Source organism: Acomys russatus, chromosome 6, assembly GCF_903995435.1.
Source record: "Acomys russatus chromosome 6, mAcoRus1.1, whole genome shotgun sequence".
In the NCBI taxonomy this organism is placed as follows: Eukaryota; Metazoa; Chordata; class Mammalia; order Rodentia; family Muridae; genus Acomys; species Acomys russatus.
In genome coordinates, this window is record NC_067142.1 from 25,617,588 (window position 1) to 25,632,883 (window position 15,296).

Genomic DNA, 15,296 nt, shown 5'->3' on the forward strand with positions numbered 1-15,296 from the left:
ACAAAATACAACTTATTAAAACTTTTAAAATTATACATGTATGATATTTTAATTTATTGTGAGAATTTCATACAGGCATACAATATATGTTGAACATATTCATCCCATCTTCTTTCCCCAATTACTCCCACATGTCCCCCTCCCAAACTCATGTCCTCTCTTTATTACTTGGTAACTCACTGAGTCCAATTATGCCCGCCTATATACATATGAGTGTGGGGCCGGCCACTGCAGCATGGTCAACCTTTCATGGATGGCACTCTGAAAGAAAGCTGACTCTCACTCCCTTGGCAGCCATCAACTGTCCTATTATTTCTAATTGCCACATGAAGACTAGATTACATAGATAATAAATCACATAATGACCCAGGTCCCAACTCATTGTAACATCTGTTCTCTTAGCCACTGTGTAGCTTAATGCACTTAGACCCACATTTACATTATTAAATCTATTAATCCTTCTTTTATCCCATTGGCAAGCTAGGTTCCATCTCTAGCATCCCTCTGAGAACTGGCTGTTGTATAGGTCCCCAGTTAGTATATGGTATAAAAATCAGTGAAGGACAAGTGGCTCATTAATGCTTCTGACACCATTACTAGAGCATAGCTACGCTTCAAACTACATGACAAACTAAAGTCCATTTACCCACTGAGGACACATTATAATATTCAGTTGTAGAAAAATTCTGTGCTTTCTAATATTTTGTAAGGATAAAAGTCACATTTGAAAGTGAACTAAATACTAGTGTCTGTACATGTATTCCATCCAATTGCGAAGACATGAATAGGAGGGGCAGAGCAGTAACACTGAGCCACATCAAAATGTAAATGGTGGCTCATCTGATTGGAAGGGAAGAGTTGGGGGTTGGATGTTCCAGCTACCAGTGTGCTTGCTGAAATTCAAGTAACTGACAAGCTCTCCCTTGTTTGGAAATATAAGGAAAGAGTTAGCTACTGTGCACTTAATCCTTGGCTCTAGGAAGGACCAGCATAGTCGTTAAAACAAAAAAATATTTGACAGTGGTGGTTGTGTCAACTAGTAGGCAATTGCTAGAGGCTGAATCAGAAGAACTGTGAGTTTGAGGCCAGCCTGCACTACACCATTAAAGGGTTCACTGGCCAGTAGAGGATACTTGGTGAGCTGCAGGCCAGTGAGAGACAGTATCTCAAAAGAACATGGTGGGCAGCACCAGAGAAACAACACAGAGGTTCTGTTCCAACTACTGCATGCACTCCCACACATGCATGTATGCAATCCCTTCCACCCATATGTACACTCACGCACACGAACGAACACACACACACACACACACACACACACACACGCACACACACACACACACACACACTCAAGAGCACACAACGGGTAAGAGGTGGAAAGGGTGTGTTACTTGTGCACTATGTAGTTAACTTTCTCTACGTGTGAACTGCCATTTAAATGCCCATGGCTTCTTGTAAATCAGGATTCATGCCTATAGAGGTGAATGGTATTTTCAGAGGGAACAGTTCAGGAATGTTTTCAGCTAGGACTTGAGGCTTTGATTCTCAACAAAAGGCCTCAGACAATGCCTTAAACAACAAACGCTTATTGAGAGAATGTTTGAATAAACAAGCCTTCAATTTTTAATATATTTGTGTTTGGAAAGGGCCCAAAAAGAATGGGGTTAGACTGGCTGCAGAGAGAAAATCCTTGCCAAAATTCTCCATTCTCTCGGTCCTCTGTTAACATACTTATCCTCTTCCCCAATCTACAAGTAAATTTGAAAAATAATGGAATTCAGATTTATTTATGGAAATGAATCAGGCATCTTCATCTAGTGCAATGGGCTCAGCTTGATAATATTTCCCAAGGGCTCCTTTTAAGATTCTTAAAGTAAACATATAGTTAAAGCACGCACCCATTTAATACACCTTGAAAAATAAGTGTAAGAGCCTTAATTGCCTTTTTTCTTGGCTCCCATCAATTCCTACACAGGGAAAAAATGTAATGCTGACGAGCAGCGGTGAGCCCAGCTCCTTTCAAAGAGCCCATCTGTGTGAATGCTAGCTGTCCATTATGCTTCTTAAGACCCAGTACGCGGGAGCTATTTGTCAAAAAAAGCTGTTAATAAAAATTTAAAAGTCCAATTCTTATATTCCAGAAAAAAGGCATAGAAATGTCTCTTCAAAATAATACAAAACCTATCCACAGTTTTCAAAATAGTAATAATTTTATGTTAATAGGACTTATTTGTATAGTCTTTTATGATAAATCATCTTTGAAAAAATAATAAAGTGTGAACTGTAACTCAGATGAAGGAAGGGGGGTGACAATGGATCTCTTTTTCAGGTAGTTTACCAGGCTTCTGCCTTCTCCTGCTCTTACAAACATTCCCACAAAACAATGCTTCCTATAAACTATAACCCACAATCCTTGTGTGCTTGTGTTCACTGCAGAAGTGTTCACAACAGCTAAGTTGCAAAACCAAGCTGGGTATCCCGCCGAAGAGGATTGGTCCAGGAAAAGGTGGTATGCATCAGTGTACGCATCAATGATGGCATCTTCTTCAGCCACAAAAGGAAAGTCATGGTGATGGGTAAAAAGTGGATGCAACTGGAGATGAGCACAGAGAGTGAATTAGCCATTCTCGGAAAGAGAACCATAGCTGCTTCCTCTCACCTGTAGTTCCTAGCTCCTATAAAACCATATAAGTGTATGTGACATGAAAGTAGAAATAAAACTGCCTGGAGGAACAAAAGGGACTAACAACAGGAGGAGGCAAGAGGGAGCCATGGCAGTATGGGGAAATATTCAACATGATATATATATATGAATTAATTAAAATATAAAACCCTGTAGCACTATCTGTTTTGTTTTACTACAGGCATATTTCATAAATCTAATTATTTTCCTATTTGCAAAACTAAAATACAGTCATATGACTGTCCTAAACACGACTCTCTCCTACAGAGTCAAAGGGTTTACATCACAGAAAGTTCGCAGAACAGCAAAAGTGATTTTCCTGCCTCTTGTTGGTTTCTGCAGGGCCAGGGGTGTGAAACTGCCTTTCCCAGGAAAACTGAGCTGCGCATCGATCCCACTAGCATGCAGGAATGGCCATGACCTTGTCTGTCTCGTTTCTTTATTCTTGGGTCCCAAATTGAAGGTCACACAGTAACAATTAAGTATAAGTTGAGGAACAGCTTTTGCTTTACCAAACACGCCACCGGCTTTACAGACTTCTGGAAACCAAAATGCTGGGGCTATGTATACTCCCCAAAATCTACTTTAAATAAATTTAAGAAATAAATTAAGAATAAATAAAATTAAGAAATGCAATATTACCTAGCTCCCAAATGGGTAAGAGACTCCTAGATTCTATGATGACTGAAGCTATTGAAAGAGGTCAAAACTGTGTATTTCAAGTGGGGCAATAGCTCACATGGTAAAGTTATATCTATGCATGCATAAGTATATGAGTTTGAGCCCCAGGATTCACTTTGAAAATGCCAGGTATAGTGTTGATCGCTTATTATCTCAGAGCTGGAGGTAGAGACAGGTGGGTTGGTGGGGCTTCTCTGCCAGACAACCTGGTCTAATTGGAAAGGGCCCAGCCAGTGAGAGACCCTACCTCACAACACAAAACAAAACAAACATATAAAAAACAAACAAAATAATGTGGGCAGCACACAAAGAATGACATTAGTGGTTGTCTTCTGGCCTTCCCATGCATGCCAACCCATATGCATTATGCACATAAACCACCTGTGTACACATGCGTATGCAACAGAAAACCTGTGTATTTAACAGTCCATAAAGAATGTTCCAATGAAATAATGGTAACACCAGGGACAATGGATAAATCAGTGAGTGGCATTGCTCCTCACTCAAGCCCCTGACAAGTTGAGTTAAGATCTCATGGATGATATAAGGAGAGGACTAATTTCCCAGAGCCTGCCACATGGGCACTATGGCATCCACAGGCTCAGCACAAACCCACCCACACACCCACTCTGGCAACACAAATAAATAAATAAACATTTTAAAGATTGTTCTCGAGATATATGTGTTCTGTGCTTGCACCTTGATGACAACACTGCTGTACTATGGCAACCCAGAAGAGCACCGTTCCCTGCCCTCAATATCCCTAAAGGTGAAGAAAGATGCTGCAAGAATTTAACCAGGTACCAAGGAAAGCAACAGCCCCAAAGCTGTTTCTAGTATACTTTCTCTTTCAGCAGTAAGCCTACAACAAACCTACCAGAATATAATCTGAGTGATAATGAAAGACTCTTAGAAAGGAGGGCAGAAGTGTGCTCATGCTGTGCTGTGCATGTGCTGGCTCCTCAGTGGGTCCTCAGGTGTGCCTATTGGATTTGTGGCCCACAATGCTCCGGGGATCCCTTGGCTGAGTTCATACTCCTGGGTAAAAAAGTCAGACCTCCCTCCAACCACTTTGTTACTTAACTCTGCATACCATTTCCACCATTTGGCAAATGTGTCTCTCTGGGGAAGCTTCCTCCTCTGTATGAGACCACACTCGCTCACCCTGAAGCTATCACATACACACTGCATACTATTGGACGCAAAGACAGCCAAGAACTTCATTATATCAACTCTTAAAACGCCATCCACAGCATTTAAATTCTACCATAAAGTCAGAAATAGCCATTTTATCATGAAGGGATTAATAAGTTTACCTTTTAAACTAATGGACTATAATGGGCTCCTTAATTTTGGCATGTAAAAACCCCTGGGTTGGGAAACATTCAATTTCATCTTAATAACTCATCATTATAAATCAGAATCCCTTAATATACTGTGCACCAACATAGCAGTGACCTGAGAGGGAAGACGTACCATTTTCCTCCTGGTTTCCCAGTCACAAGCAAGTGCTGGTTGATTCTGGAAGGCAGCACTCAAAGCAATTTCATTTTATTCCCTTCCACAGAAGATATCAGATATTTAAGCACTCTCGTAAAAGATCTCCCCCTTAGGAATTCTAGAATGACCCGTTTCTGTACGATTTCACTGGCTTCTCTCTTGCCAGAAAAGAATAAAAAAATAGTTTAAAGTCTGTCATGACATACTCAGTATATATTTTATTCTATAATATTGGCTTTTTTCACGGCCGGTAGTTAAATATTAATAGAACTCATTTATTGGGTCATTTCTCCTCCAATTAAAATGGGACACTAATAATAAGTGTGGTGATGACTTTAATACACCAATAATGACAGTGACGGCGCTGTGATTGGGAAAGAACAATGCTGATCCATTTTGATTCCTCTCTAAAGCTTTCTATTTCTATAGATTTCTATTGCATGAAGGAAACATGAGACAGTGAAATAGAGGTGGATTCAAGGGTCAGGACAGTATAAATAACAATGCTAGTCAGAGATGCTGCCCAGGGAAGCAGATAGGGAGGACTCTGCTTTTTGAATATGGCATGGTTAACTCTCAACATGGTGCCCAAAGGTCTTCTGAAAGGAAAGTCCTGTCTGTCACTGCCAAACACCAGGACAGAAATTCAAAGATGTTCTCAAAAATGTTCCTGGTTTCAAATACTGCTTGACAGAGAAGATGAGGACATCCACAAATTCATTTAGAAAGCTGGGGGGATATGTTGAATCACGAATGTTTTACTCTCTTTTTCTCTCGTGTGTGTGTGTGTGTGTGTGTGTGTGTGTGTGTGTGTGTGTGTGTGTGTGTGTGTGTGTGTGTTTACACCTGTACATGTATGGAGGCCAGAGGATTATCTGAGACCTCATTCCTCAGGCAATTTCCAAGTTATTCTGAGAGACAGAATCTCCACCTAGTCTAGGCTGGCTGTCCAGCAGGCTCCAGGGATCCACATCACCACCTCCCCAGTGCTGAGATACAAATGCATATTATCATGCCTGGCTTTTTCATACGGATTCTGGGGATGGTCCCCATGCTTGCAAGATGAGCACTTTATGGAATGAGCAACCTCCTCAGCATCAGTGTCTTCTTTAATGAATATAAAATTAGTGTTTTACCACACAGACTTATACCCCAGAGTGAAAGCAAAAAAAAAAAAAAAAAAAAAAAAAAAAAAAAAAAAAAAAAGTTGAGGCTTATTTCTTTTTGTGTTTACTTGCTTGCTTTTGACACAGGGTTTCCTTATACAGTACTGGCTGGACTGGAATTCTTTACGTAGACCAGGCTGGCCTCAAACAACTGAGATGTACCTGCCTCTGCCTCCAAGTGCTGGGATTAAAGATGTGCACCATTATACCCGGCTAGGTCTTTTTATAACGGTTTTGCTAATGTTGCAATTCTTATGTCAAAATGACTTTGAAATGATGAGAGAGGGAGTCAGGCTGCTTAGGTGCTTGGACACTTCCTTGGTATGCCTGTCTAGGTCTGTGAGAAGACAAAAGCTGACAGTGGATTACTCCAGGATGGTGCTTAATTCTTTGAGGGCCCATCAGTCACAATCCACTGAGAGCACACAGTCAGATCACATGGAGGTGCTGCGCCTGACAGAGTTATGTTTCTTTGTCCTGCTTTGACCACGGGCTCCACACGTCACACCCAGAGCCTGGGTTACTTTGGGTACCCGAGAAGAAGATCAGACAAAAATGGCACCAAGAGGCTTCCATTATCAAGCAAACATCCTAGAAACTGGCTACAAGTTACCAAAACAGTGAAATCAATGTCAATACTATTATAGGATTAAAACCACATTTTTATGCAAACTACTAGAGGGGTGATGTTCTAGCTTCTGGAAACAGATATACTGGCTTCATCACAATCATGTCAGAGCTGATGGGCAGAAAGGGAGAAAGACAGAGACTGAGGAGATGGGTAAATAATCTGCCACACAGGAATGAGGCCCTGAGCTCAATGTCTAGACTCTACATTTAAAACTGAGGAATAGTGGTATGTGCTTGTAATCCAGTATTAGGGAGGCACAGACAAAGGGATCCCCGAGACTTGCTGGCCAGTGAGACTAGCTGAGAACCACGTGCAGTGAGAACCATGTGCAGTGAGAACCATGTGCAGTGAAGGAACCTGTGTCAAAACTAAGGTGGATGGTACCTGAGGAGTGACCTCCAAGAATGACCTCTAGTCTCCACACTCATGTATGTGCATATCAACACACACACACACACACACACACACACACACACACACACACACACACACGCATGCATGCACACACACATACATATGCAAAAAACAGAGAGACAGAAAAGGAATCAAAAGACTATAAGAAGAGATAAACTATCTAAAAACGTCTTGTGTATACCCTACTACGTTCCAACTCTAGGACAAGGCAAGGCTTTCTGTTAACTCAATAGAGAGGTATTTCCATTGGAACAAAACAAATCTAACTTACTTTCTTTGCATTTCTTTCCTCTTAAGGCCAGAAGTACTTGAGAGTCTTCGGCACTAGGGTCCTTTGCACCAAATGAAGCAATAACTCTCAACCACTGAGCCCTCCAGCCCTCCAAGCCCACCAAGGTAAACCTCCAGAAGCATGCCGCATGTCTTATCTACTGCCTTCAAACCTACTTGTGCGCAGCCGAATAGCACAATGCATTCCTTCAAGGCCACCCACACGCACTGCCAGACAGGGGCTTTTATTATTGATTTCCTTTTAAATTAAGTGTCTGGTGCTAATTCATGGGAGGAAGGTTTATGTAGACTGTTATCTATGCCAGCTCTGAAGCCAGACAGTTCATAACTCACTTTCAGAATTTCCTGTTCTTTTTAAATATATTTCTTTGCATGGTATATACTTGTGGGTGTGGTGTGTATGCATATGTACATATGCATATATACATGGCTGTGTGTGGAAGACAGAAGTTGATATCATGTGTCTTCCTCAACGGCTGTCTACTTTATTTATTGGAACAAGATCTCTTACTGGCCCCTGAGCTCTCTGGATTAGGGAATGGTGGCCAGTGAGCCCAGAGATTTGCCTCTGTTCTTGTCTCCAAGTTCTAGGATCATGGGTATACGTTAAATGTGTGCCTATATTCTCTCTCTCTCTCTCTCTCTCTCTCTCTCTCTCTCTCTCTCTCTCTCTCTCTCTCTCTCTCTCTGCTATGATTGAACTCAGATTCTCTGGCAAGCACTTTACCAACTGAACTATCTCCCAGGCCCTGGTTTCAACATTTCAATCAGGCCTCCTAGAGGCCTTCGACTCTGATTCTTGAAGGCAGATGGTAGGCAGGTAGGCAGCAGACACTGACGACCTTTGAGCTAATGCTCATCCCCCAAGATCCCCCACAAGAGTGCTTTGGCCTTCTTGCGCCTTGACTTTCTCCTTTGCCCTGAGGTTCTCTTTCAGGGAGATGTCTTGGCATTGAGGCAATGACTGTATTGCCACATCCACTTCTCAGCACAGGCCTGGCCATCCAGAGCAGACTGCTCCATGGTGGCTGCCTCACAGGCAAGGCTGCCTTTGGACTAGAATTAATCCTAGGACCTTGGCTGGGAAGAGCTTCCTTCCCACTGACATGACACCACTGACTGAGAGGCCAGGATATAGTTCTGAAGTGTGGCCACATCTTGAGAGTTCTGAGATCAGGATGGCGAGAGGAGCCCTGGTACTTGAGACACGGCATGTGCCACAGAAACCCGTGCCTGCCTGGTGGGGCTTCAGAACAAATTAACCACCCTACACATCAATTGGTTTGAGTTGGGCTTTCCATGGTTTACAACTGAAAGTTGTCAGCGCTCACCAAGGGAGAGCGTGTTCTAGGAATGTGGACACATACAAGCAAAAGCCCTGGCAGCCTTGGCCAGCGGCTTATAAAGTTTGATGAGCTGGGAGGGGAGGTGTGAAGAGCAACTTGCAAAAGCAGCTAGGAAGGTTAAGAGCCAGCCTCCTCCCATCCAGTTCAGTGGCTGCAATTAATGCAAATGAGTTGGTGCAATTCTCCTCCCTGCTCAAAAACACTTCAACTATACTCTGAAGGTTTCAAGATTAAGTTCAAAGCCACCAGCGTGGCACCCAAGGCACTTGATGAGATAGACGTTCCTTCTCTGGTTTCATCTTCTTCATCCGTCCCATCAGCACCCTGTCCTCCTAGCTAAGTCCAACTCCCGTAGCTTCCCAAACATAACCTGCCACTTCCTGCCTCGGAGTACCATGCTGTACACACGTTATCATGTGTTCATCACAGGAGCCTCAGGAAGGTAACATGTCTGCCTGGCCTTACAGCTGTGAGGACAGGAATACTGAGAAGTTGAACACACATCAGAAGGACAGGAACACAGAAAGGGTCTGAGTGCACAGCTGCTTGGTACCAGGATGCACGCTCTTTGTTTTCTGCCTCAACTCATTTCAGTTCTTTCAAATTCTGCATAACTGGTATTTGTCCTTATAGGCCTCTTTGTTACTGATGGTAGTGTGCGTGGGGTGTGTGTGTGTGTGTGTGTGTGTGTGTGTGTGTGTGTGTGTGTGTGTAGTTGTACATTCCCATGTGTTCCCAAGTTTGTGGACCCCAGAGGACAACTTAGGGTGTCATTCCTAAGGTACTGACTACCTTGCTTTATGAGGCTGGGTCTCGTGTTGTCCTGGAGTTTGCTGAGATGCCTAGATTGGCTGCCAGTGAGCCTCATCTTCCTGCCTTTTAGCATTAGATATGGGTTCTCAGGGCTGAGCTCAGGTCCTCACGCTTGCTTGGCAAGCACTTTCCTGAATGAGTCAACTCCGTAGCCTTTTCTTGAGTCGTTGCATAAATGATTTTGAGCATCCTTCTCATGCCAGGCACGATGCCAGGGGATGGTGCTATAGGGTGAATGACATCAGTACAGTCCTTGCCTCTTCGCAGTGCTGTCAGTAGTCTACTCTTTTACACCTGAACTCCATTGAGAAGGCTTCCTGGCTCCATGTGGCCTCTTTGCTCAACAGGCATGAGCAACTCCATCACTGCTATTGCTGAGGAAGTAGCATCTGCATTATTTTCAGTGGCTGCCCCGTGAGGTATACCAAAGATTAAGTGATGGGCTAAATGGAGAAATGTAGGGAAGAGGCCAGGAATAAATCAGTGCAGGCAGGGATGTGCTGTGTCTTACACATACCTAGGATCAATTTTGCCACAGCTCACCCAGGGAGACTCCAGATTGCAAAACAGCCTGCTTGCAGAGGGTTGGGAGTGAGGCAAGCTGCTGGCTTGCCTAACAACATAAGGGGTTTCAGTTCTTAGGCTTACTCTATTTGCCACTAGAGTGCATGGAGTTTCCCAGTGGTCTCGGTTATGCAGGATCACAAGCAGGCATGCCTCTCTCTTTGTACTAACTGGGACAAGGCTGAACTCATCTGATGGATTCCTTGCAGAGAATGAAAGATGGGAAGCCCCTAACAGGGCTGGGAAGACAGCTTGTTTCTTGGGGGGGATGCTTGGATGCAGGATGGCTCTAGCTCGGATACCCAGGGCCTGTGTAAAAGGCAGGTGTTCCAGCGCACACCTGGAAACCCAGCAAGGGGCAGGCCACGGAAGGGAGACAGTCTGTTGGCCAGCCAGTCTAGCTGAGGTTCACAGAGAGACCCTGTCTCAAAAAATAAGGTAGCGAGCAAAAGGAGAAACCTGGTATTTGCCTCTGGCAAGCACACATGAGCACATGGGTAAGCATACTCCTATATACATATACAAATGTATGACACACGCATGCACGCGCGCGCGCGCGCACACACACACACACACACACACACACACACACACACACACAAACACACACTTTACCTATTTAAGAAGGCAGAAAGTATACCACAAATTGATGCTGAGTTTTAAAGAAAATTAAAAGAACAATTGCGTTTTAAGGTCTTATTATAAAAATGTAGTGTTGGGGGGAAAATCCCATAATGATTTTATAATTATTAGTTGGATAAAAATAAGATAATTAAGTTACAACAGAAATTACAATAAAATCAGATATGATTGTTGAGGAAGGAAAAGTGAAAAGAAAATTTATAGCATCAAAAAAGCACCTTTGCAGAGCATGAGAAGCTGTGTCCACTCTCCCCACCCAACTACACTGGGTGGTGTGACGTCATACTGGCTGTCAACCTGATGGGATCCAGAACCTTCTGGCACATGTGTGAGGGCGTTTCTAGCTTAGGTTAACTGAGGTGGGAAGACCCACCTTGACTATGGTCGGCAACAGGGCTAGGGCCCTGGACGACATCAAGAGAAGAAGGCTGGGTACCAGCTTCATCCCTGTGTGCTTCCGGTCAACGGATGCAATGTGACCAGCTGTGTTTCATGCCTCTGTCTGCCCCATAGGCTGTATCATCAAACTCTGAGTAAAAATAAACTCTTCCTTATTCAAGGTATTTTGTCACAGCAGTGAGGAAAAATAACTAACACCCATGGAGTCTGAAAGACTGGAAACTGCACTTAGCCCATGTGGTCTGAGCATGAAGGAGAGACAAAAAGGCACATATAAACTAAGTGTCTGGGTCCATAACCAGTAGCTAGGGTCTGAAGGGCTCAGTGGCCACAATGTCCAGACAGGCCTCTTAGGAAGGCAACTCCTACAGAACTCAGCTGCTCTTCCTGTTAGGGACATCTGTAGATGTGACATCCCCATGCCTTGCAGGAGACAGTTTGCACAAGCAGAAAAATGTTATATTCCACCCAGGATGGAAGACTTTTTTTTTCATAACAGCAGTGGGGCCATCAAAGATGGATTCATTTTTCTTGGGCTGTACTATGAGCCCAGCAGTCAGTTTCAGCCTCTCAAAAAGACTCTGTTGTTGATAGCAGTTTTGTTATAGCTGAACGACTAGAAGGGGGGTGTAAATTACAAAGACTGAAGTTTTTAAGGTTTCCATGTCCAAAGATTCAAGAAATAGAAAACGTTATCAGATGCCCCCCTTTGTACTGTGTGCTGTAAGATGAGTCGCCTTTTAAAAGCAGCCCAGCAAATCCTAAAGTGTCATTAATTCTCTTGACATCATATGAAATTTCCTCTTATCAACACAGATCAATAGAATGCAAACAGGCATAATTGGCAAGAGACAATTCTTCCCAGCTAGTCCAGGTTAATCCTTTGGCATGGATGAGCTTATGGAAGGTTTAAGTGATGGCTAATCTCAAAGCTTCACAAACACGTTGGGGATTTCATTTGACTAATCATGGTGATTATTTGAGCATTAGATAGAGGGACTTGGGGGCTTGTAAAACCACACTGAATCACATCAAGTGACAGAATTCCCCCCAACTGAAGAATTAACATAAAAATACTCAAGGTGCTTGGCACTGGAGAGTTAGACAAGGAAGTGGGTCAAGACAGGTTTCTCCTTAAGCTAAGAGGGAAATGAGGGTTTAATGAAAGCCGAGAAATGGGCAGTTTACCTGATGCAGACATGCCTGCCTTGTGTCTTCCAACCCCACAGAGACTGGCTGTGTCTCATACCTGTAGCTCTTTCTTGTTCTTTTGGTTAGCTCTAGTCTGAAGGTCACTCTTACAGTTGAGGACATAGGAAAATCAGCTCGGAAATTAGTCTGGGGAGATAGCACAGCCTGTCAAGGACTGGCTGTACAAGCGTAACGCCCAGAGTTTGAACCCCATAACCCATGTAAAAAACAGTTGGGCAGTTGGGTAATGGGATGTGTGGTTATAATCCCAGCACTTGGAACAGCTCACTGTCCAGCTAGACTAGCCTGATCAGGGAGTTTTAAGTTCAGCCAGAGACACCATCTCAAAAAAAAACAAGGTAGATGGTGGCACCTGAGGAATGACACATGAGGCTGACTTGATTACTTTTTTGCATGCACACACAAGCGCATACATCCATATATACCTAGTCTCTCTCTCTCTCTCTCTCTCTCTCTCTCTCTCTCTCTCTCTCTCTCTCTCTCTCTCTCTCTCTCTCACACACACACACACACACACAAGTCTAAAAGCTCCAAAATCTGTCAAGTACCAAATGTTATGCTCTCTTTCTGGCGATCTTTAAACAAAAAGGTGGCTGTTAGGACTAACAGGTCAGCCATAGGGCTCCTAGGATAGTTTTGCATTCTGTCTTACTCTGTCCTATATCATGGAGAAGGCATAAAGCCACATTTGTGTCAAATGTTCTCCAGGATTACAGAATTGTTTGCTAAAGCCACATGTCACATTAGGTTCTGTCACTATAACAAAACTCATAGACAGTCAACTTAGAAAAGATTTACTTGTGGGGTGGGAAGATGGCTCAGTCAATAAATTGCAATGTAAGTACAAAAATGTGAGTTCTATTTTCAGAACCATATAAAAAAAGCCTGGTGTGGTAGTACATGCTTGTAATCCCAGCACCAGGAATATGGAGATCCCTGGGACTTGTTGGTTAGTCTGTAAAGTCTACTGGATAGTTAGAGACCCTGTCTCAAAAAAGATGGTGGACAGACGCTGAGGGAAGACACCCTGTTTGATCTCTATATACAGGCAGCCTAATGTGCAGACACAGCAGCAAACACATAAAAGGAAAGAAAGGTTTTGATGTGGCTCATGACTTCGGCATAATAGCCGATGACCTCATGGACACACCGCTTTAGGTTTCTGGGAAGTGGGATGGTATACAACCATGGGAATATATGGCAGAACAAAACTGGCCACTTTATGCTAAGGAGAGCGAAAGCAGAAAAGTAGAAGGGACCAGGGCCCCACCATCCCCTTCAAGTGTGTGTTTCCAATGGCCAAGGCCTTTTCCAGGCTGTCATCTTAAAGGTGCTATTATTTCTCTGTTTTTCTCTCTGTCTCTGTCTCTGTCTCTGTCTGTCTGTCTGTCTGTCTGTCTGCTGCCTGCCTGCCTGTCTCTCTCTCTCTCTCTCTCTCTCTCTCTCTCTCTCTCTCTCTCTCTCTCTCTCTCTCTGTGTGTGTGTGTGTGTGTGTGTGTGTGTGTGTGGACACGAACATATGTGGACATGTCTGTGGTGGTCAGAGATCAATCTACAGGAAATCTTGGAATTGAACTCAGATCCTCATGCTTACAAAGCAGGCACTTTACTGACAATTGTTTACCCGACCTCAGAACCTCTTAATAGTCCAGTCCAGGTGCCATACTTCCAATATATGTGTCTTTGGGGAACACTGAAACTCTACACTCTTGTACATGTGTAAAATATGTGTGTCTCTCTGAATGAATACAGCGTTCATTTATTTTCATATTAATCCTAAAGCTACACAAAGTGATGAGTTCTATACACAATATTAGGCTGCACGAAGCAGCATTTAAAGGGTCAGAATGTCTGGGGATGCATTTCAGCTTCACCATGTATTAACCACTGACCCCAAATAAGTTATGTTCCTTCCTTGCGACTCAGTGTCTCCATCTGCACAGTTTCTTATCATACTGCCTTATTTTCATTGTGAGGACCTGAAGGATTTATAAAAGAGATTTATTTATTTTTAATTTATCTGTATGTGTGTGCAGGTTATGTGCACATGAGTGGAAATACCCAATAAGACCAGAAGGGGGCATCAGATCTCCTGAAACTGGAGTCCAGGCAATTGTGAGTGCCAGACCTGGGTACTGAGAACCAAACTTGAGCCTTGTGGAAGAAGAATCGATGCTCTTAACCACTGGGCCATCTCTCAAGCCTGGATTTGATGAATTATCCATAACATTTTTTTAGAAAAATGCCTGGTAAGAGGCAAATGTATGTAAGCATATGCAAATTTAAAATAGAATGCTTAGTGGCAGGCTGCGCCTTTGCACCCTGATCTCATAATATTACTCCTTAATTGATTACACTTCTCCCAATCAATGCATGGTTTGAGCACTTGCGAGACTTTGAACAACTCCATCTCTTATCACTGGAGATAAGCAGCAAGATAAACAATAGCCAGGGCATATACATCTATTTCATAAGGCGCTCTACAATTATTTATTGGCTGGTGAACTACTCAACTGGGCAAAGAGAGGAACAAGGCAGTCATGTTAACATCTAAACCTCATTAATGTCTCACCCCCTTTATGGCCTGGAAAGATGAATGAGTGCCAGCGGAAGACCTTTTCTTCAGCCGGGTTTGTGCAGGGGTTTCAACACACTGGAAAAGCCAATTGAATGGTATTTCCTAAGTGGCCAAATGACACAATGGTGAGGTCAGGAAAGCAGACGGAAGTGGACTGTCGGCTGCAGAAGTGAAGCTCAGCAGCTCCCAAGATGAAACTCACATGCTACAGACACATTCCTGCTGGGGCATTTTGCTTGAAACGAGAAATCGAATGTGTTGGTTTTGAATGTATATATTATAAAAATAAAACTTATTATGACCCTATTATTCTATTAAAAAGGCAAATAAGTTCATATGAGCGACAGGATAACAATCAGGGTGTAATGTGAATAAA

The 15,296-nt window shown here is 43.2% G+C and overlaps 1 protein-coding gene across 8 annotated transcripts in view; it reads right to left on the reverse strand.

Annotated features, from left to right (window-relative positions):
* Nckap5 (NCK associated protein 5) overlaps positions 1–15,296 on the reverse strand; it is a 958,567-nt gene that overhangs the window by 245,020 nt on the left and 698,251 nt on the right. The gene's annotated exons all lie outside the window — the stretch shown is intronic.